The 23,858-nt window shown below is 39.7% G+C and overlaps 1 non-coding gene across 1 annotated transcript; it reads right to left on the bottom strand.

Annotated features, from left to right (window-relative positions):
• Nucleotides 1-22,922: 22,922 nt before the first annotated feature.
• On the bottom strand, nucleotides 22,923-23,029 carry LOC113902617. Its single transcript, XR_003513882.1, has one exon. It is a non-coding gene; the product is annotated as a U6 spliceosomal RNA (small nuclear RNA).
• Between the last annotated feature and the right edge of the window lie 829 nt (nucleotides 23,030-23,858).

Raw genomic sequence — 23,858 nt, 5'->3', positions numbered from 1 at the left:
TTGTGCTTCTTCCAGCCCAGCGTTTCTCATGATGTACTCTGCATGTAAGTTAAATAAGCAGGGTGACAATATACAGCCTTGACGTACTCCTTTTCCTATTTGGAACCAGTCTACCTAGGCCAAGTCTAAATAATTTCTAGCAATGAGAGGAGTGAGAACTCCAAAAGCAGAAAACTTAAAAAAAGAAAAATGTCATATATCTAGAGGGTCTCACATTGTCATTAAGTCATCTTATAAATGGAAAACATAACAAAAGGTAATTCTAAGAAGGGACAAGATCTTCATGTACAAAAGTGGACATGAGTTCATAAAATGCTAAACAGCTGAAAATACTGATTTTTTAAAAAGATTCTTTTGTTATTTATTTTTGTTTATACTTTTTGTTCTTGGAGTTTTTTAATGGCTTCACTGAGGTATAATTGACATATAGTAAAGTGTACATAATTAAAATTTATAACTGATGTGTTAATATATCTATACACCCATGAAAACATGACCATAATCCAGTTAGATATCCCCCAAATTTCCTCATGCCTGCTATAATCCTTCCCCACTGCTGTCCTATGTGCTTAGTTGCCAAATCATATCCAACTCTTTGTGACCCCATGGACAATTCTCTGCCCATGGGGATTCTCCAGGCAAGAATACTAGGGTAGGTTGCCAGGGCCTCCTCCAGGAGATCTTCCCAACCCAGGGATCGATGGGTTGGGACTGTCTGGCATTGCAGGCAGATTCTTTACCATCTGAACCACCAAGGAAGCTCAAGAGTACTGGGGTGGGTAGCCTATCCCTTGTCCAGAGGAACTTCCTGACCCAGGAATCAAAGTGGGGTCTCCTGCATTGCAGGAGGATTCTTTACCAGCTGAGCTACCTGGGAAGCTCCCCAACTCCTAGGCAACCAGTTATCTGATTTCTGTCATTATAGATCAGTTTTCAATTTCTAAGTTTTAAATAAATGGGATCATACAGTATGAGGTACTATATGAAGTCATACAATATATACTCATTTTTTGGCGTCTTTTACCCTGCACAATTATTTTGAGAGACATCCATTTTTGTTGCATATATCAATAGCTAATTCTTATTCTTTGCTGAGTAGTACTCCATTATATGGACATACCAGAATTATTTATCCATTCATTTGTTGATGGACATTAAGATTTTTTCCCAGGGTTTTGCTCCTACAGATTAAGCTACTGCACTCATCTCACACACTAGTAAAGTAATGCTCAAAATTCTCCAAGCCAGGCTTCAACAATACGTGAACCATGAACTTCCGGATGTTCAAGCTGGTTTTAGAAAAGGCAGAGGAACCAGAGATCAAATTGCCAACATCCGCTGGATCATTGAAAAAGCAAGAGAGTTCCAGAAAAACATCTATTTCTGCTTTATTGACTATGCCAAAGCCTTTGACTGTGTGGAAACAATAAACTGTGGAAAATTCTGAAAGAGATGGAAATACCAGACCACCTGACCTGCCTCTTGAGAAACCTGTATGCAGGTCAGGAAGCAACAGTGAGAATTGGACATGGAACAACAGACTGGTTCCAAATAGGAAAAGGAGTACGTCAAGGCTGTATATTGTCACCCTGCTTATTTAACTTATATGCAGAGTACATCATGAGAAACGCTGGGCTGGAAGAAGCACAAGCTGGAATCAAGATTGCAGGGAGAAATATCAATAATCTCAGATATGCAGATGACACCACCCTTATGGCAGAAAGTGAAGAGGAAATAAAAAGCCTCTTGATGAAAGTGAAAGAGGAGAGTGAAAAAGCTGGCTTAAAGCTCAACATTCAGAAAACTAAGATCATGCCATCTGATCCTATTACTTCATGGGAAATAGATGGGGAAACAGTGGAAGCAGTGTCAGACTTTATTTTCTCGGGCTCCAGAATCACTGCAGATGGAGATTGCAGCCATGAAATTAAAAGACGCTTACTGCTTGGAAGAAAAGTTATGACCAACCTAGATAGCATATTCAGAAGCAGAGACATTACTTTGCCAACAAAGGTCCGTTTAGTCAAGGCTATGGTTTTTCCAGTGGTCATGTATGGATGCGAGAGCTGGACTGTGATGAAGGCTGAGCACTGAAGAACTGATGCTTTGAACTGTAGTGTTGGAGAAGGTTCTTGAGAGTCCCTTGGACTGCAAGGCGATCCAACCAGTCCATTCTAAAGGAGATCAGCCCTGGGTGTTCTTTGGAAGGAATGATGCTAAAGCTGAAATTCCAGTACTTTGGCCACCTCATGTGAAGAGTTGACTCATTGGAAAAGACTCTGATGCTGGGAGGGATTGGGGGCAGGAGAAGGGGATGACAGAGGATGAGATGGCTGGATGGCATCACTGACTGATGGACGTGAGTCTGAGTGAACTCTGGGAGTTGGTGATGGACAAGGACGCCTGGCGTACTGCGATTCATGGGGTGGCAAAGAGTCAGACACAACTGAGCGACTGAACTGAACTGAACATTTGCATATAAATCTTTGCATAGACATAAGCTTGTTTTCTCTTGGGTAAATATATGGTAAATATATATGCTAGATTATAAGGAAAGTGCAGGTTTAACTTTTTAAGAAACTACCAAACTCTTCCAAAATAGTTATACCACATTATATTCTCACCAACAGTATATGAAACATTTTGTTCCTCTACATGTATGACAAAAATTGATACAGCTAATTAACTTGACCTTTTAAACATGAGGTGCAGCTGTAAAAATTTATTTTACTTTCCTGTCTATTATTCTAACATTTCTAGGTAGGTTTTGAGTCATTGATTTTTCTCCTCATTAATGGTCATATTTTCCTGATTCTTTGTATGCCTGGTAACCTCAAGATGCCAGACATTGTGACTTTTCCCTTGTGTGATGCTGGATATTTTGTGTTAATATAAATAGTAAATATTCTTGAGCTTTGTTCTGGGGCAAAGTTAAGTCACATGAAAATAATCTGATCTTTTCAGGTCTTGCTTTTGGTATTTGTTAGTTGAGATCAGAGTTCTGTATAGTTTAGGGCTAGGGCTAATTTTTCCACACCACTGAGATAAATCTCATCTGAATAATCTACTGATACTCCATGAATTAGTATGTTTTCTGGTCTAGCTTGTGGAAACAGGCATATTCCTAGCCCTGCGGGTACTCCAGGCGTTTTTCTCTCCAGTTCTTCCAGGTGGTCCTTTCCCCAGTTGTGGGAAGTTTCTTCATAAGCATGAATCCTCAAAGAGGACTCTCTGCCAATCTCTGAAATTCTTTCTCAAATTCTCTCTCCTATGAATCCCAGCCTCCTTGGTCTCCCCAGACTTACAGATCTGTCTCCTCAATTCAGAGAGCCTGCCAGTTAAAACTTGGGTTCCTCTCATTTTTTTTAACCACTTAAATTTTTATTCCTTTTTTCCCAAATTTTAAACCTTTCATTTTGTATTGGGGCATAGCCAATTAAAAATGTTGTGGTTGTTTCAGGTGAACAGGGAAAGGACTAAACCATACACAAACGTGTATCCATTCCCCCCAAACACCCCTCCCATCCAGGCTGGCACATATATAACACTGAGCAGAGTTCATTGAGCTATGTAATGAACTCTGTTCATTCAGCAGAGTTCCTTGCTGGTTATCTGTTTCATAGATAGCAGTGTGCACATGACATGCCCGAAGTCCCTAACTATCCCTTCTCCCCAGGCAATCAGAAGTTTCTTTTCTAAGTCTGTGACAGCTCCTCTCTTCTGATTCAGAGTCTAGAGACTCTGTCCATGCAGTTAGCTGGAACAATCATAGAACCCACTTCATTTCTTTGCTTATGGATTATTGTCCTCTGTTATTTTAAGTATTTTGTCTGGTTTAGTTAGTTTGAGGTGGGAAGATACATCTGATCCTTATTATTCTATTTTGGCTGGAAGCAAAAATATTCCCTGATGATTTAAAATTCTCTAATTATAGATATTTAATACACTTATAGAACTAGGATCAGAGAAGGCAATGGCACCCCACTCCAGTACTCTTGATGGAAAATCCCATGGACGGAAGAGCCTGGTAGGCTGCAGTCCATGTGGTCGCAAAGAGTCGGACACGACTAAGCAACTTCACCTTCACTTTTCACTTTCATGCATTGGAGACGGAAATGGCAACCCACTCCAGTGTTCTTTCCTGGAGAATCCCAGGGACGGGGAGCCTGGTGGGCTGCCGTCTATGGGATTGCACAGAGTCGGACACGACTGAAGTGACTTGGCAGCAGCAGCAGAACTAGGATTGCATCAAGGCAATGGAAAATACAAAATGCCCCAATAAGAGCAGGATTTCTCTTGTGGTATACAACACACAGTGAAGCCACATGGAGATTCAATCTGCTCTGCTGTATTACAAGTGCTGTAATAATAAAGGTTTTATCTCTCGTTCTTAGCGTATGCTTCCATTGTCCCTCATCTGTGCCCCGCAGGAGCAGGATGAATGGTCGTCATTATTAGTTTATATTCTCCTTTCACAGCTGAAGTCTGTTTCTTTTGCTTTAACTGAGGCAACGCACTATCACAAATAATCACTAATATGTCTTACTACATAGATCTGAAAAGAACTTCTTCTTTAGTATTTTTTATAGGCAAAAAGAAACTGTAATAAAAGATCCCAAGTCTGGCTCCTTTTTAACCCACATGAAGGCACAGGGGCTAACTCACATGCCTTTAATAATTCTAACTGTGGGTCTGAGGAATGTTGGTATAGAATGGCGGATTAGAAGAACTACACATGGATAACACATGGTGAGGTTTCCCTTGGAAGCCAGTGGAAAGGACACAGAGGCAGTATGGAGTTTTAATGCAGCCTTAGGTGTGTCTCAGTTCTGATCCAGTATCAGGAAGTGCGCCGTGTTGGACATGGCTCTTGACCTCACTCATCTTTGATCTGATCATTTTGAAGTGAACACAGTGACACCATCTTGGAAAACTGGTGTTGAGACAGGCTGGGATCTGGGACCCTTGCTGCAGTGCCGCAATGCTTGTACCTGGACTCACCTCTAAAGCAGCAAAATACAAATAAACTACACAGGACTGAAAAATAACTGCATGCTTGTGCAGTCGGGGAAAATTCTGGACCGAAGATACAAACAGACCAAAAAAATAAGAAGGGAAAAAATCCACCAAAGAACCCAACTGCCACATTTGAAGAGTCTGGAGCAAAATCAGGGTATTGTACATGTCCCCTGCACACAGCACCACCTAAACCATCCAAGACCCAATAAAGCCTGAATTTCATGTCTGGTCTCTAGTCAATTTCTATTGATTGGGGAAGGTCGAGAACCCTGGTCATTACCAGTGTGAGAATTGTACAGAAAATTCATAAAGCACTTAGCATAGGCCCTGCCACCCAGAGTCCCTTGGACGGCAAGGAGATCAAACCAGTCAATACTAAAGGAAATCAACTCTGAATATTCATTGGAAGGACTGATGCTGAAGCTGAAGCTCCAATACTTTGGCCACCTGATGCAAAGAGCCAGCTCGTTGGAAAAGCCCCTGATGCTGGGAAAGATTGAAGGCAGGAGGAGAAGAGGGTGACAGAGGATGAGATGGTTGGATGGCATCGCCGACTCAATGGACATGAGTTTGAGCAAACTATGGGAGATAGTGAAGGACAGGGAAGGCTGGCGTGCTACAGTCCATGGGGTCGCAGAGAATCAGATACGACTGAGCAACAGCAACAATTGCCACCCAGTAAAAGCATACATCCCAGAATTTGCAGTCAGATACTGCTGTTAATTGGCTATGGGGCTAATGGTTGGTCATTCCAACATAAGGTTTAGTTTCTGCTTCTCAGAGATGGTGTGAGGATGATGTTGGATAATGCAGGGGAAGAGCACTTAGGAAATGGTCTGTAATAAATATTGTTGAGTTATCTATAACAAGCACTTTGACAACCCATAAACCCTCCGTGGGATTCTTGTAGGAAATTAAAACACTTGGGGGTGAGAGGTGACAGTTGTTATTTTAATCTCCCTCCAACCAAGTCTTCATTTCTCCCAAGTCAACAGTGCATTCTCCCCAGAACCAAAACACAGTTATTCAGGGACTGTCAAGATAAACACCCCAGTGTTCATCAGACCTAATTAATTTTTGCATTATTATTTTTTAAATATTTTATGTATTTTCAATACAAATTGATACAATAAAAACCAAGCAAGCATACAACATTCCGCATTATTATTTTATCAGGTCTCACATTTTGGCATTAAATAATGATATAAATCAACTAGAAAACAGCATGAAAACACCAATAAGGCAAACATTATCTTAACTTTCTCATATTGTTCTCTCACAATGGTCTTGTGATAGAAGTGGTTAGGAGGAAAAGAAAAAATATCTCTTAAAATGATCCCTACCATAAATATTTAAATTTTGATGCTGTTTATGCTAGATAAAAAAAAAATCTAGGCTAGGGAAAATGCAATACTGTCTTCAGTAGTGATGTAGAGATAAACAAGAATAATAGCAGTAATGCACCACATAATACATAGAGAAATAAAATTGATAAAGAATCAGAAAATAAAAGTCCCTCAAGAAACCTTTTCATAAAGTACATATAAACAGGAATTCTGGAGCAGTTAGAAATCTTCTTTTATTTAATCCCATGCCGACTATACTCAGAATCGTCATGAATACAAAAGAACAAACACTTTTTTTTCTATTACAATCGCAGTCACGAAATAGTCCAAATATACTAAATATTGCAAATACGAATTTTGAAATATAACTTTAAGTTATTAAGAGAATCTGCTACTAGTTCTTGCAAAAAAAAAAAAATCCCCTCTGACACAACAAAACCTAGTTACACAAAGTTAAATTCATTCAGAGATTGTAGAGAAAAAAAAAAATCATTTGATCATTTTCCAATAATTTACAGAAAGAATTGAAGAGATTTATGTTAAAAATACACAGGGCCACACACACCATCAGTTCTACTTCTTTTCGTTTTTAATTTTTTTATGCTTTTTGTTGTTGTTGTTTATTTGAGTGCACTGCGTGGTTAGTTGTAGGATATGGGTCTAGTTTCTTGACCAGGGATTGAACGTGTGGCTCCCTGCATCTGAAGTATGGAGGCTTATCCACTGGACCACCAGGGAAGTTCCCTAGTTCTACTTATTCTTCTTAGTGTTGGTGCTCTGCAGGGAGTGGAGGGGAGGGAGTGGCAAGATTGTTGGGGGAACGGGGTGGTCAGGTCACTGGGGTTTTGAACAGACTCCCTGTGTGGATTCTGAGAGTACACAAACACTCAACAACTTTGCTTAAGTTTCTACTTTTTCAAAGGGAAATGATAAAACAATTTATTGGAAAGGTCCTAATTTCTACCTGTAGAATTCTTGGCTGTATCTAAGTTACTGCTAACTTAATTGCTTTAGCCTAATTAATTATTTACACTCGGGCTTTGAAAGGTTCCAAGCTAAAGTGTGGTCAATTTCCTTTCCCAAAAAACAGCAGAAGGCATTAGCTGGAACAAGGTAGGAGAGGGGTGGTTGGATCGGGGTGAGTTGAAGTCCTGGGCAAGCACAACTCAAGAGAAGATGACATGCCAAGTGAAGAAAGTCAGAAAAAGAAAAACAAATATCATATGACCTCACTTATATGTGGAATCTAAAATATGACATAAAAGAACTTATCTATGAAACAGAAACAGACTCAGAGATATAGAGAACAGACATAATCACCTAAGGGTAAAGGTGGTGGAGGATAGATAAATTAGGAGCTTGGGATTAGCATATACAAACTACCATATATCAAGTAGATAAACAACAAGGTCCTATTGTATAACACAAGGAACTATATTCAATATCTTGTCATAAACCATAATGGAAAAGAATATGAAAAAGAGTATCACTGAATCACTTTGCTGTAAACCAAAAACTAATACAACATTGTAAATCAACTATACTTCAGTTAAAAAAAAAGATGATAGTGATCCCCAGCATCTGTCTGCCTTGAAGCAGGAAGGGAATGACAGACTGAGGGCAAAAGTGAAGGGGAAAGTGGTGTGGACCAGTTCGTGCTCAGGTATGAGAACCATAACTAGAATTCTCCCCTTCTTCCCTTTTCCCCGCAACTTACTCTCCCATCTTTAAAGCCCAGTATTTCCTAAGAATAGGACAAAACTCACCTACGTTCTGAAAAAGTATAAACAACAAATATCAAGTCAGTCTTTAAACAGAGAGAAAGAAAGGGGAACTATCAAGGGATCCTGTGACCCTGATTGTAGGGGAACAAGGATGATGATATAGCGTAATACTCAGCAAACATCATCAAGGGTCTACTATGTCCAGAAACTGAGCTTAATGCTTTTTTAACATGACTAACATTTATGAAATACGCTAGCATGTATCACATACTATCTTAAAAGTTCATCATGAACCATCTCATCTAATCTTTAGAAAACCCTATAAAGATGACTATGTTCCCATTTCACAGGTGGAGAAACTAAGGCTCAGGAAATAGAAGCAATCTCCCTTATATTACATGGCTATTAGGAACAGAGGACAGATTTATACCCAGATAATCTGACTCTAAAGCTCTATCTTCATTCACTCTGCCATACTGCAAAATAAGGCTTTCCTGTAGAGTTTGATGGAGAAGGCAATGGCAACCTATTCCAGTACTCTTGCCTGGAAAATCCCATGGGCAGAGGAGCCTGGTAGGCTGCAGTCCATGTGGTCGCAAGGAGTCGGACATGACTAAGCAACTTCACCTTCACTTTTCACTTTCATGCATTGGAGAAGGAAATGGCAACCCACTCCAGTGTTCCTGCCTGGAGAATCCCAGGGATGGGGGAGCCTAGTGGGCTGCCATCTATGGGGTTGCACAGAGTCGGACACGACTGAAGTGACTTAGGAGCAGCAGTAGAGTTTGACAAGGTTTGGAAGGGTTGGCTGGGTAATGCTGATATTATCTATCATTCATATTCCTTACTGTGACCCTTACTCTGCCCTTCTGGTTTCTGCAGTCTCATTCACTAAATGTAGGGTAAGTTGCTGGTGCTGCTAAGTCACTTCAGTCATGTGTCTGACTCTGTGTGACCCCATAGATGGCAACTGACTGTGGCTCAGATCATGAACTCCTTATTGCCAAAGTCAGACTTAAATTGATGAAAGCAGGGAAAACCACTAGACCATTCAGGTATGACCTAAATCAAATCTCTAACGATTATACAGTGGAAGTGAGAAATAGATATAAGGGACTAGATCTGATAGACAGAGTGCCTGATGAACTGTGGACAGAGGTTTGTGACATTGTACAGAAGACAGGGATCAAGACCATCCCCAAGAAAAAGAAATGCAAAAAAGCAAAATGGCTGTCTTAGGAGGCCTTACAAATAGCTGTGAAAAGAAGAGAAGTGAAAAGCAAAGGAGAAAAGGAAAGATATACCATTTAAGTGCTGAGTTCCAAAGAATAGCAAGGAGAGATAAGAAAGCCTTCCTCAGCAATCAATGCAAAGAAATAGAGGAAAACAATAGAATGGGAAAAACTAGAGGTCTCTTCAAGAAAACTAGAGATACCAAGGAAACATCTCATGCAAAGATGGTTCAATAAAGGACAGAAATGGTATGGACCTAACAGAAGCAGAAGATATTAAGAAGAGGTGGCAAGAATACACAGAAGAACTGTACAAAAAAGATCTTCATGACCCAAATAATCACAATGATGTGATCACTCACCTAGAGCCAGACATCCTGGAATGTGAAAAACAGTGAGCCTTCCTAAGTGGGCCTTAGGAACCATCACTACAAACAAAGCTAGTGGAGGTGATGGAATTCAAGTTGATCTATTTCAAGTTCTGAAAGATGATGCTGTGAAAGTGTTACACTCAATATGCCAGCAAATTTGGAAAAATCAGCAGTGACCACAGGACTGGAAAAGTTCAGTTTTCATTCCAATCCCAAAGAAAAGCAATGCCAAAGAATGCTCAAACTACCGCACAATTGCACTCATCTCACACATTAGTAAAGTAATGCTCAAAATTCTCCAAGCCAGGCTTCAGCAATACGTGAGCCATGATGTTCAAGCTGGTTTTAGAAAAGGCAGAGGAACCAGAAATCAAATTGCCAACATCTGCTGGATCATCAAAAAAGCAAGAGAGTTCCAGAAAAATATCTATTTGTACCTTATGGACTATGCCAAAACATTTGACTGTGTGGATCACCACAAACTTGGAAAGTTCTGAAAGAGATGGAAATATCAGACCACCTGACCTGCCTCTTGAGAAATTTGTATGCAGGTCAGGAATCAACAGTTAGAACTAGACATGGAACAACAGACTGGTTCCAAATAGGAAAAGGAGTACGTCAAGACTGTATAATGTTACCTTGCTTATTTAACTTACATGCAGAGCACATCATGAGAAATGCTGAGCGGGATGAAGCACAAGCTGGAATCAAGATTTCTGGGAAAAATATCAATAATCTCAGATATACAGATGACACTACCCTCATGGCAGAAAGTGAAGAAGAACTAAAGAGCCTCTTGATGAAAGTAAAAGAGGAGAGTGAAAAAGTTAGCTTAAAGCTCAACATTCAGAAAACTAAGATCGTGGCATCCATTCCCATTACTTCACGGCAAGTAGATGGGGAAACAGTGGAAACAGTGGCTGACTTTGTTTTGGGGGACTCCAAAATCACTGCAGATGGTGATTGCAGCCATGAAATTAAAAGACGCTTACTTCTTAGAAGGCAAGTTATGACCAACCTAGATAGCATATTGAAAAGCAGAGACATTACTTTGCCAACAAAGGTCCATCTAGTCAAGGCTATGGTTTTTCCAGTAGTCATGTATAGATGTGAGAGTTGGACTATAAAGAAGGCTGAGGGCCGAAGAATTGATACTTTTGAACTATGGTGTTGGAGAAGACTCTTGAGAGTCCCTTGGACTGCAGGGAGATCCAACCAGTCCATCCTAAAGGAGATCAGTCCTGGGTGTTCTTTGGAAGGACTGATGTTGAAGCTGAACCTCCAATACTTTGGCCACCTGATTCGAAGAACTGACTCATTTGAAAAGACCCTGATGCTGAGAAAGATTGAAGTCAGGAGGTGAAGGGGACGACAGAGGATGAGATGGTTGGATGGCATTACCGACTTGATGGACATGAATTTGAGTGGCTCCGGGAGTTGGTGATGGACAGGGAGGCCTGGTATGCTGTGGTCCATGGGCTCACGAAGAGTCAGACACAACTGAGTGACTGAACTGAACTGACCTGAAGTGCTGTTTGCATTGCAAAAGTTCTGTACTAGTAGATCTCATATTTTATTATAAGTATCAAGGAGGGATATTATGAAAAATGCAGATCATTTAAACTACTCATAGAGATTCCGATTCAGAAAGCCTATGATGGGGCCCAGAAATTTGCATTTTTAGTAAGTCTGCTCAGAAAACCACACATTGAACGCTTATACAAATATATAAATAAATGAATAAATATACAAATAGTATATAAATACATATACACATAATAAATATACATATGTGTGTGCATATGTATGTGTATATATATATATATATTTGACCCTTGCACAACGCAGGGTTGGGCCACCAATCCTCCATGTAGGTGACAATTCAGTTATATTTTAGAGTCAATCCTCCATATAGACTCAGTTCCTGCCTACCTGGGGTTCCATATCCTTGGATTCAACCAACTCATGAATTGTGTAGTACTGTAGTATTTATTATTGAAAAAATTGGAATGGTGGATCCACACAGCTCAAACCCAAGTTGTACAAAGGCCAACTATATAATGTCTTCCGGAGAGTATAATTTACTCAGTGCACACTAGGCCAAATTAACTAATGCTGCCAAAGCCTCCTATGGCTAATGTTAAGACTACTCTGTAGGGCTTCCCTCGTGGTCTAGTGGATAAGGATCCGCCTGCCAATGTAAGAGACATGGGTTCAATCCCTGGTCTGGAAAGATCCCACATGCCTCAGAGTGACTAAGCCTGTGCATCACAACTATTGAGCCTAGTTGTCTTAGAGTCTGGGAGATCCAACTGCTGAGCCCGTGTACCACAGCTACTGAAGGCCATGCACCCCTGAGTCTGTGCTGCAAACAAGAGAAGCCTCTTCAGTGAGAGGCCCATGCACTGCAGCTGGAGAGCAGCCCCCTATCACCACAACTAGGCAAAATCCCATGCAGCAATGAAGAGCCAGCACAGCCAAAAATTAACTAATTAATTAATGACTATTCTTTAATATCTTGATGACAGTTGAGAAGGCAGGTCAGGCGGCTCTTAAAAATGCATACTTATTTTTAAGTGAGCATGAATGCTTAAATGACAAAGAATGCTTGAAACAATTTTGAAACGGTATGTGATGAAATGAGTCCAGTATACTTGAGACTCTCTCAGTCCTACACACTGAATTACCTACATACTGAAGCTACCCAGATTATCATCATTTTTTTCCCTTGAGTGTGCTTTGGAAAAAAACGGATATAGGAGAAAAGTTAACTGTGAAGGAAGCTTAAACAAAAGGGAAGTTTTTACTCATTAAAGATATCGAAAAAGTATAAAAGCAATGCCAAGAAACCAGTCACCTGAAAGAAATTTTCAGACCTTAATTATGTTAGCAAGTCTTTACAAATATGTAAATATACCTCTTTACTTGTGAGAAATATCGGCAGAATTTTGTTGTTGTTGCCTTTCATGTTTTTTCTGGATTGCTTTAGCATTCTCCAGTTTTCCCTGGATTGTGAAAGGATATATCTATGTAGAAGCCACTGGTGTTCATTAGGAAAAAAATTTTACTTTGATCAAAAGATTTGATATTTAATAAATGATGGAGAAAATGTCAAGTTCTACTAACTGAATCTACCTGTATGAAGCCAGGTGTATGAGCAATACTTCCAGAAGAATTTGACCACAGATAGGAATTGTACCAAGACTTTGAAATAATTTATAATTTAATGGAATCAATACAAGTGAGATGTTAATTTTCAGACCTGGGAAGTCAGCCTTCAACCCATGTATACCTATGTCAATACTCCTACAGACTAATGTTCTGGTAGAATGTCCCCACTGAAATGCATCACTAAGCTGTCCCCTAAATGATAGAGTGAATAGAGATTCTTCATTTGATACTGAAACACTCTCCACTTGATTTCATCACATCCCCAATTCAGTCCTTTGACTCACTTCCTTTACTCTCTCCCGGAAGTTGATATTCCTATCCAGCCTGCCATCTGAAATCCATGTTGATATTCTAATCCTTGGTGACCACTCTAGTGTCGTATAGCCCTTGAGGTCTGTGTCATTCAGAACCTGGGCATTTTTCATGCATGTGTGCATACTCAGGGACTTCCCAGGTGGCTCAGTGGTAAAGAATCCACCTGCCAATGCAGGAAACATAGGAGACTCAGGTTGGATCCCTGGGTTGGGAAGATCCCCTGGAGGAGGAAATGGCAACTCACTCCAGTATTCTTGGCTGGAAAATCCCATGGATAGAGGAGTCTGGTGGGTTACAGTCCATGGGGTTGCAAAAGAGTTGGACTGTGTTGATATTCTGCAATAATCCATGGTGATCACTCTGTCCTGAAGCCCTTAAGGTCTGTCGTTCAGAACCTGGCCATTTTGATCTTACCCTTTATCTTTGTCTCTCTAGCAAAACAAAAGCTCCTTTAAAGTCGAACTCTATGTCCACTTTCTTATGAATCCCCCACAATGCCTAGCCCACACCTTTGCACATGGTAGACATTCAAAAAAGATTGATTGATGAGAATTGAACACACTGAATATCATGAAAATCTTCACTGGTACTACAACTATTCCTGAAAGCTAACTACTCAATTGTTAGGACTGAGAGCCACCGTGACACCCTCCATTGCTGCATCATGACGTGCCTCCATTCCTAGCCACTCTGTACATTGGCTTGACATTATAAGAATCTTGTCTTTTATATGGTAGAAATCCAAGCCTGAGTCTGGAACCCAATCTTCTCCATGCATTTCTCTAGGTATTGTTTGAAAGAGGGAAAAATATTCCTGCATCCATTATTGCTTTCAAGCTGTGGTACTGAAGAAGACTCTTGAGAGTCCCTTGGACTACAAGGAGATCAACCAGTCAATACTAAAGGAAATCAACCAATATTTATGAGGACTGATACTGAAGCTGAAGCTCCAATACTTTGGCCACCTGATGCGAGGAGCTGACTCACTGGAAAAATCCTGATGCTGGGAAAGATTGAGGGCAAGAGAAGAAGGGATGACAGACGGTGAGATGGTTGGATGGCATCACCGACTCAGTGGACGTGAGTTTGAGCAAACTCTGGGAGATAGTGAAGAACAGGGAAGCCTGATGTGCTGCAGTCCATGGGGTATCAGAGTCGACATGACTGAGTGACCAAACAGCAATTATTGGGTTTTTAATATTTTCTTCAGCTTGGCTCCCAACAAGTAAAGGCTAGTCATGCTGGCAAGCAGACAGACACCTGTATTTTCAATACACACAAAAAATCATCCCCAAAATCATGCTTCCATATAACCAAAACTTCAAAGTAAAAATGAGAATATATCTGATGTGAAATAACATTTCACCCACTCACTGTGAATGAAGCACACAGTATAAAAATTGTCATGACCAAAAAAGTGGAGACACACACCTCTGTTCCTTTTTCAGGGTTTTATGGTGCCCACGTTCTCTTTCCAGCAAGAACACAAGAGAGCCTTGTTACCACCATTCACGACAGCAGGATATTATGTGTAGGAAAAAAACATATGTGTGTATACATGTGTTGGGCTGCCATTCAAAAGAATTGGTTGCTTAACCCTTAAACAGACTTAATATAAAATTGTTTTGCCTACAAAGGCTCTCGTCTACCAAGAAAAAAGTCACTGAAAAAAGAGCCTATTTTATAAAATCAAAAGTTACTTCTGGTTCGGTATCTGGGACTTTCAAAGTAATCAATATGCTTAAGTCCATATGACAAGAAGAATAAAAGGATGGTAAAACTGCAGTCTCCTGCATGAAGCAGTGAAGGCTTGCCACAGACAAATAAGTTCCCTGGTAGCATCAATCAAGTTTACTATTTGTGTTCTTTTTTTTACTAAACCCTGAGACAGTGATTAGAAAAACGAGAAACAGCAGTAAAAAACAATAGAGAATTGCTGGCTTTTCCCTCCCTCAACTACCACTTCCAAATGATAGCTGTAATTCAGTAAAGATCATAGAGGCTGGCATTTATGTTGATCATCACTTCCTACCAGCCTTTGATTTACTCAATTGCTCTTAAATGAATTTCTAGCTGAGTGTAGTAAATTATATCCGAACACCCCTATAATAGCAAACTAGAATATGTTGGCATGATATCAAATAAAGAGGTTGGATAAATATATTAGTGTGGCACAAGATTTCACATAGTGAGCTGTTTTACAGGTCTATAGCAAAGAAATAGAAGACATATTACAAATAAAAATACTGTGCTTAATATTATTGTCTTCTGTGAGAAGGCTCAGTCGTGCTCAACCAAATAAGAGTTTAAGGGAAAGATTTGAACCATACTCCTAAGTTTTTAAATCAGGGGATTTTTCTCATTTCAAAGGATGCAGAATTTGATGTCTGGATGAAGGAGTTGTGTTAAGACTTGCTGGAATAATGAAAACTGGACCCAAAAGAATAAGTTGAGCATTCTCTATGGAAAGAGATGTGAAAATGTTTGCTGATGAATAAATTTAAATTCATTATTGAAAACTGGATCAGCAGAGCATTTGTTAAAATTAGCCTACAACTTTAAATTGAGGGGTAACTTTGTGCTCCAGAAGGGAAAAAGTGCTCATTTGTGAATTATTGACATTTTAACTCTCTCTTACATGGTATGTCTTCAAAATCCGCCATAGAGAAATGACTCTTGTTTTGTTATTAATGTTTCCAGAAAGGAAGGCCAGACAGAAGGAAAACATTTCTTCCTCAATTAAGAAGGCTTTTAAGCCCTTTTGCCTGAATTTCACTAATGCCTCATTTTGCCAAATCAATCATGTTGCTCTACTATTGTATTAAAATGTACTTTAATAACAAATGCTTAAAATCAGAAGTGACATTTTTTCTAAGATGCATTACTAATAAAGTAACACGAATTTTCCTCCTGCGTGAAACAGCTGGACCATGACGAGATCACATTAGCACTAATTAAAATGATATTTTCTGTGCAGTTTTTGCTAGCCCAGCTTCATTGGACTCAAAAGGATTTCTGAAATCCATAATAAAGGCTATTATGTCATCTTACCATGTTTCTCTTGAATCAGGCTACTGTCTAATTTCTCTGCAACGATATTTTCTTAAAACTCTCACTCAATAAAATCCATATTAAGTTTCTCCTCTCAGAGCTCTGTTTTTTCCATATACAATCCTCATTTAATTAAAAAAAATTAAAGCTTTCATTTATTTTGCTTGATGAACAAGAAAAAATATAATATTAAAGGCAACATTTTGCAATGTTTCTCTTTTTCCTCACTTTACTGGGTCCCTGTTGTTCCCAACGTATAATTTGCAAAACATATTGCTTCAATACTTACAATGAGAGAGGCGGCCCAGCTGTGGGAAGAGAGGACAACAGCCTCCAATATTACCATAATAATCTGCCTAGAGTCCCAGGAGCCCCCTGGTATATACAATTCTCTGTACTGCAGGCCCCAGCTGGAGAACATTCTCTTGACATGTATGCCAACCTTTGCCTGCAGGCAAAATAAAAAAAAAAAAAAGCAGAGAAGTAATCATGAAAATAAAAAATCTTGTCAACTGCGTTGGGCTGCAGTTCCCATGTTTTTGCTCACGTAGGCAGGCATTGTGCTAACAAAATGATACCAGACTTTAAAAGACTGCAGCTGGTAGGTTTTTGGATTTTTTTTTTTTTTTAATGTGCTATGTTAATTCTGTGATCCTAAAATTTGCGGGGAGGAGGGGCAGCAGACAGTGATACTTTAGTTATGACTGTCAATAAATAGGATAACTTTATTTACCAACTATTTCGCAGAAGACTGCTTCTTACAAGAATTGAACTATAAGAAGTATCATTACAGTCTTGAGGTTAATCATGGATGAAATTTCAAACAAATATAATTTATATGTTTTAGTAAGTTAACTTAAGAGGAACTTGAGCAGTTTCTGATTAACATCCTTCTTAAATAATCCACAAAAACCAGTGTTACTATATCTGCTCTTAAGACTTCTATCTCAAGTCAAAGAAGTGATATTAACCTTTAAAATAGCAAGCTAAAACTTCAAAAGATTGCATGAACAAAACACGCATATTTTGAAACTGAAAGTTCAAATTGGGTTGTATTTTATTTTAACAGTCAATAAAACTCAGTGGGTTAAGAATATTCCACAACTAGAGTTGAAAAATCTGATATCTTGGCTATAGCACTAAAAGTTTCCAAACTTCATTTGTTGAAACAAGAGGCTCTTCTGAAAATGAATTAATCCAGAATATAACTGCAGTCACACACATTCAAAGCACTTTCATCTGAGTGGTATCCCACTGGATAAATATTCTAAACAGGTAAGAAAATGTCATTATATGTATAAGATATTAATTTCCTTTGTCAAATTAATTTTCTAAATACTAGATGGACTGGAAGAGGGCAGTATAGTGTTATATTAACTCTTAAACATGTCTATTTGCCAGGAAATGTTCTATTTTACTCTCTTTATGAATATGTTTATGTTAAATCTACTTTGCAGATTTATTTAGAAATATTTAGAAAATATTTTAAAAATTGAGGATTTATAGTGTAAAATTTGATGTTAGTATTTCTTGATCACATGAGGGTAGGATATATGGATTAGTTTTATAATTGCATATTTATGTGACTATTTAATTAATGTCAATCCTCTCACCAAATGTAAACTACATGAGGGTAGGATCATGGAAGTTTCATTTACCATTTCCTTCCAAGTGCATGGCACACAGTAGGTATTTGTTGAAAGAATAAGTGCATGCACTTAATTATTCATTCAGTCATTCAACAAATATTTGCCAAGGCACTACAGATTCAGCAATGAATAAAGCTAGCAAAAATCCCTGTCTTCATGGCATAGAAGACAGGTAACACATAAGAAAAACAAGTAAAATATAGACAGTGTAAATGGACTTCCCAGGTGGCTCAGTGGTAAAGAATGCAATCCACCTGCCAATGCAGGAGACAAGGAAGATACATTCAGTCCCAGGGTTGGGAAAACCCCCTGGAGGAGGAAATGGCAACCCACTCCAGTATTCTTGCCTGGGAAATTCCCTGGACAGGGGAGCCTGGTGGGCTATAGTCCATGTGGTCACACAGGGTCAGATAGGACTGAGCAGCTACACACATATACCATGTTAAATAATGATAAACACACAAAAAAGACCTTTAGCAGGGAAAGGAGACAGAGTGTGTCTGAGTTCAGTTCAGTTCAGTTCAGTCGCTCAGTCGTGTCCGACCCTTTGCGACCCCATGAATTGCAGCACGCCAGGCCTCCCTGTCTATCACCAACTCCCGTGGTTCACTCAAATTCATGTCCATTGAGTCAGTGATTCCATCCAGCCGTCTCATCCTCTGTCATCCCCTTCTTCTCCTGCCCTCAATCTTTCCCAGCATCAGAGTCTTTTCCAATGAGTCAACTCTTCACACGAGGTGGCCAAAGTACTGGAGTTTCAGCTTTAGCATCATTCCTTCCAAAGAACACCCAGGGCTGATCTCCTTTAGAATGGACTGGTTGGATCTCCTTGCAGTCCAAGGGACTCTCAAGAGTATTCTCCAACACCACAGTTGAAAAGCATTAATTCTTCGGCGCTCAGCTTTCTTCACAGTCCAACTCTCACATCCATATATGACTGGGAGGCTGCTATTTTAGAAAGGGTTACCAGGAAAGGTTTCCCGCTCCCCTCACCCACCGCCACCGCACCCAACAAAACTGTGAAATGAACTAGTTCTCTCCTGTAGGTGAAATTGAATTGGTCCTTAGTAAGGACTTCCCTGGTGGCTCAGATGGTAAAAGCTCTGCCTACAATGAGGGACACCTGGGTTTGATCCCTGGGTCAGCAAGATGTCCCTGGAGGAAATGGCAACCCACTCTAGTACTCTTGCCTGAAAAATCCTGTGGACAGATGGAGGAGCCTGGTAGGTTTCAGTCCATGGAGTTGGACACAACTGAGCGACTTCACTTCACTTCATGAAAAAGGCAAAGAAAGAAAAGACTTAAAATGCTCTTTCATCATTTATGCAAATATCTTTCATGAAATTATAAGCCCCTCTAAAACAGAGACAGCAACTCTTTCTGGATATTACCTCTGGCACTTAGCACAGTGTCTTATATACAGTAGATGCTCTTCCAATTATGCTGAGTTGACTTGGAGTCCTTTTAGAATAAAAGGACAACATTAAGAAGTGGTAATGTAGCCAAGGATGGAAGAGAGCCACCCAGCATAATCTGGAGGGCCAAAAACCAGAGGGGTGAGTCTGAGCATACACTATCATCTTGATGCTCCCTGAAACTCTGTGCACTCAGCTGCTCAGCCCTGAGGTGGTGCTAGTTAAAGCATCTGCCTGCTAACACAGATAGATAAGGTATGCTAGTTGGATCCCCAGGTCAGGAAGATCCCCTGGAGGAGGGCATGACAGCCTACTCCAGTATTCTTGCCTGGAGAATCCCACAGACAGAGGAGCCTGGCAGGCTGCAGTCCATGGGGTCGCACAGAGTTGGACATGACTGGAGCGACCTAAGTCATGCAAGCCTAGAAGTGAAACGCTCACATTTTAATTAGGGGTAGAAAAAAAATACACATCAGATGATGGAAATAAAATGAGAAAAATAATAATAAAAAAGTAAATTTTCAAAGTAAGTGTTGGTTAAGAGTGAAGGGAAACTACCTAGTTAATCCAGTAATATGTGTACTGGATAATATAACCATATATATATTAAATATATATAAGTATATATTATATATATTAAATATATAATTACATATTATATATTAAATTTATATATTATATTAAATATGTTATGTATAATATAACCATATATATTAATATAATAATATAACCAGGAAAGTACAGATCAGCTGGTCACAACATTGCAAAGAATAACACAAAACAGAGTAAAAGAACATAGGCATGGTAAACAAGAAGAGAGTTAAATATCAGTTCGAAATTTCTTCATTATTCTCAGGGACTAAAATATTCACACTAGCTACCGGGGCTCCATTCCTAATCAGTTATCACATATGTTATTCTATGCTTAGTTGCTCAGTTGTATCTGACTCTTTGCAACCCCATGGACTTCAGCCCGCCAGGCTCCTCTGTCCATGGGATTCTCCAGGGAAGAATACTGGAGTGGTTTGCCATGCTCTGCTCCAGGGGAATTTCCCAACCCAGGGATCAAACCCAGGTCTCCCACAGTGCAGGCAGATTCTTTACTATCTGAGCCACCAGGGAAGCCACCAGGACATTATCACATAACAGGTAACATAATGTCCATATCCATGTTGTTACTAACCTTGAGTTTCCTCTACTCTTTCTGAGTGTCTCAACCACACTCAGGGCTGTGCGTAAGCTCCTCTCCGAGGAGGTTCCCATCTTTATCCATCTCACATGACTCTTCTGAGCTCCACATACATTGCCTCCTGGATATCTCCAGTTTTACTCCACAGACATTCAAATTCAACATATTCATCACTGTACCCCCAAGTCCTCTTCTTCCATATGCTAATATTAGTAAAGATCACCACCGTTTACCCAAATCAGAAACCTAGAGATGATGCTTGACTTGAGCATCTCTCAGATTCTCTCCTCACGGTATCATCAGCTTCCAAGCATGAAAGAATCTTTCTCCTGTGTAACTCTTACATCTGTCTTTTACATCTAATATAACTGACAATGCATGGTTAATGTCTGGGCTCAAAAACTGTTCCTATCTCAGCTGAGTTACTACACGTCTCCTGACCAGTCTTCTCAAAGGAAGAGCTTCCTCTCACCCTAACCCAAACACACTCCTCCACCTTACCAGAGTGACTTTCCAAAATGCAAGTACCTCTCTCCACTCACTCACTTTTAAATGCTTCAGTGTCCAGTAGTTTGGGTTAAAGACCCTCCAGCTTTTGGATTAAAGTCTTTACTCTTTTTTTTTTCCATTCAAAAAAACAACCAATGTTTATTGCATCCTTTTATTTATTTAAATTAGAGGATAAATACAACACTGTGATGGGTTTTGCCAATATATCCAGATGAATTGGCCATAGGTATATATGTGTTCCATCCATCCTGAACCCCTTTCCCACCTCCCTCCCCACCCTCTCCCTCCAGGTTGTCACAGAAGCACTGGCTTTGGGTGCCCTGCTTCATACATCAAACTCCGACTGGCTATCTGTTTTACATATGGTCATGCATATGTTTCAGTGCTAGTCGCTCAAGTCATCCCTCCCTCTCCTCCCACTGAGTCCAAAAGTCTGTTCTTTATGTCTGTGTTTCCTTTGCCACCTTACACATAGGATCATCGGTACCATGTTTCTAGATTCCATATATATGTATTAATATATGGTATTTGTCTCTCTCTTTCTGACTTACTTCACTGTGTAATAGGCTCCAGGTTCATCCACCTCCTTAGAACTGACTCAGATGTGTTCCTTTCTATAGCTGAGTAATATTCCATTGTGTATATGTACCACAACTTCCTTATCCATTCATCTGTTGATGGCCATCTGAGTTGCTTCCATGTCCTTTCTGTTGTAAGTAGTGCTGCAATGAACATTTGACATGAAAAGCCAAGCTATGGCTTCTTTCTGATCTTCCCCAATCCCCATGCTCTGCCAATGCTTCAGCCTTAAAAGTGACCCTCCCCCATTGCCACCATTCATTTGCTGACATTCTTCTATTGATCTAAAACACCTTGTCCAGTTTTCTCCACCATAACTAAATCTCCCTCATCCTTTAAAAATTCAGCTGAATCATGACCTCCTTCTTTTCTAATCCCTTCCCTCCTTCCACTAAGTTACAGGGCTCTTTCCTGTGCTCATAAAGCACCCTGTGCAGGCATAGGCATATATTTACTATACTGAATTAGGATTCCCAATTTCCTGTCCATATCCCTCATTAACTATGAGTTCCACAAGTACAGAGGATTATTCATGTCTGTACCACCTAGCTCTAGAACAATGCTTACTGCCCTGCAGATGTTCCATCAATGATTGTTTAGCATGTAAATGACAGAATGAGTTTCCAGGGATAGGACTAGTTTGCTGCTGCTAAGTCGCTTCAGTCGTGTCTGACTCTGTGCGACCCCATAGATGGCAGCCCACCAGGCTCCACCGTCCCTGGGATTCTCCAGGCAAGAACACTGGAGTGAGTCACCATTTCCTTCTCCAATGCATGAAAGTGAAAAGGAAAAGTGAAGTGCCTCAGTTGTGTCCAACTCTTCACAACCCCATGGACTGCAGCCTGCCAGGCTCCCCCATCCATGGGATTTTCCAGGCAAGAACACTGGAGTGGGTTGCCATTTCCTTCTCCAATGCACGAAAGGGAAAAGGGAAAGTGAAGTTGCTCAGTCGTGTCTGACTCTTCACGACCCCATGGACTGCAGTCTTCCAGGCTCCTCCGTCCATTGGATGTTCCAGGCAAGAGTATTGGAGTAGACTAGTTTAGTGGGAAGGAAATACACTGTCTACTTCTACATTAGAAATGATTTACTAGAAAAGATTAAGAAATGAATATTTCTTGTGTAACTGCTTATACCCAGCATTAGATCTATTATTTAGGAGCTAAGGTGAGAGAGAAAGAGAGATTGAAAAAGAAAAGAGAGACAGAGAAATCTGTTTGTACTTCATCATTTGTTTACATGTTCCAAAAGTCTCCTGTTCAAGACAAGATGGTTAGGAACAGAGCTGGCAGACAGGAGCTTCACAGGACCAGTCCTGCTCAGAACTCTAAAGCCAGCAGGAAATTTTTTTTTTAATATGGAATGGTTCATGGATTTGCATGTCATCTTTGCACGGGGGCCATGCTAATCTTCTCTGTATCATTCCAATTTTAGTACATGTGCTGCCAAAGTGAGCACAATCAGCAGGTCTTAAAGTGGAGAAGAAATATGTGATTAAAAAAGAAATCAATCTCTGTACCAAAACAATTTTATAAAGGTCAATATACATTTGCTAAAACCATCTGGATATATTTTCAAGATGCTATTTAAAATTGGTTTTAGCTGATGATAAAATATGAAGCCATGACAACCTTTTGTTTTATGTTTTATTTTTAAAATAAATGTAATGTATTCAAGCTAAAAACAAAACTAAAAGTAATTCACCCATATCTCCCACCTACCATCCCCCACCTCAGGCAAACACCAATCTGTTGTCTGTGTCTGTGAGGGTGGTTTTATACACACACAGTTTTTACATGTGGAATATAATAATATATATTTATATAAAATATATATTTACAATTTTATTATGTATTTATGTATTTAGACTTCACATTCCACATATAAGACATCATACAGATGGTATTTGTCTTTCTCTGACTTATTTCACTTAGCATAATGCCCATAAGGTCCATTCATGTTATTGCAAATGGCAAGCAAATTTTTTTAAAGTATTATTGACTTGCACTGTTTCAGATGTACAACAAGGTGATTCAGTTATATATATGTATATATGTATGTATATCGGAGAAGGCAATGGCAACCCACTCCAATACTCTTGCCTGGAAAATCCCTTGGACGGAGGAGCCTGGTGGGCTGCAGTCTATGGGGTCACTAAGAGTCAGACACGACTGAAGTGACTTAGCAGCAGCAGCAGCAGCAGCCTGTATGTATATGTGTATATATACATATACACACACATACATATATGTATTTCAGATTCCTTCCCATTATTGTTTATTAGAAG

Source organism: Bos indicus x Bos taurus, chromosome 12, assembly GCF_003369695.1.
Source record: "Bos indicus x Bos taurus breed Angus x Brahman F1 hybrid chromosome 12, Bos_hybrid_MaternalHap_v2.0, whole genome shotgun sequence".
NCBI lineage: Eukaryota > Metazoa > Chordata > Mammalia > Artiodactyla > Bovidae > Bos > Bos indicus x Bos taurus.
The sequence above is the reverse complement of the archived record's forward strand: the minus strand, read 5'-3'. Positions and strand labels throughout refer to the sequence as shown.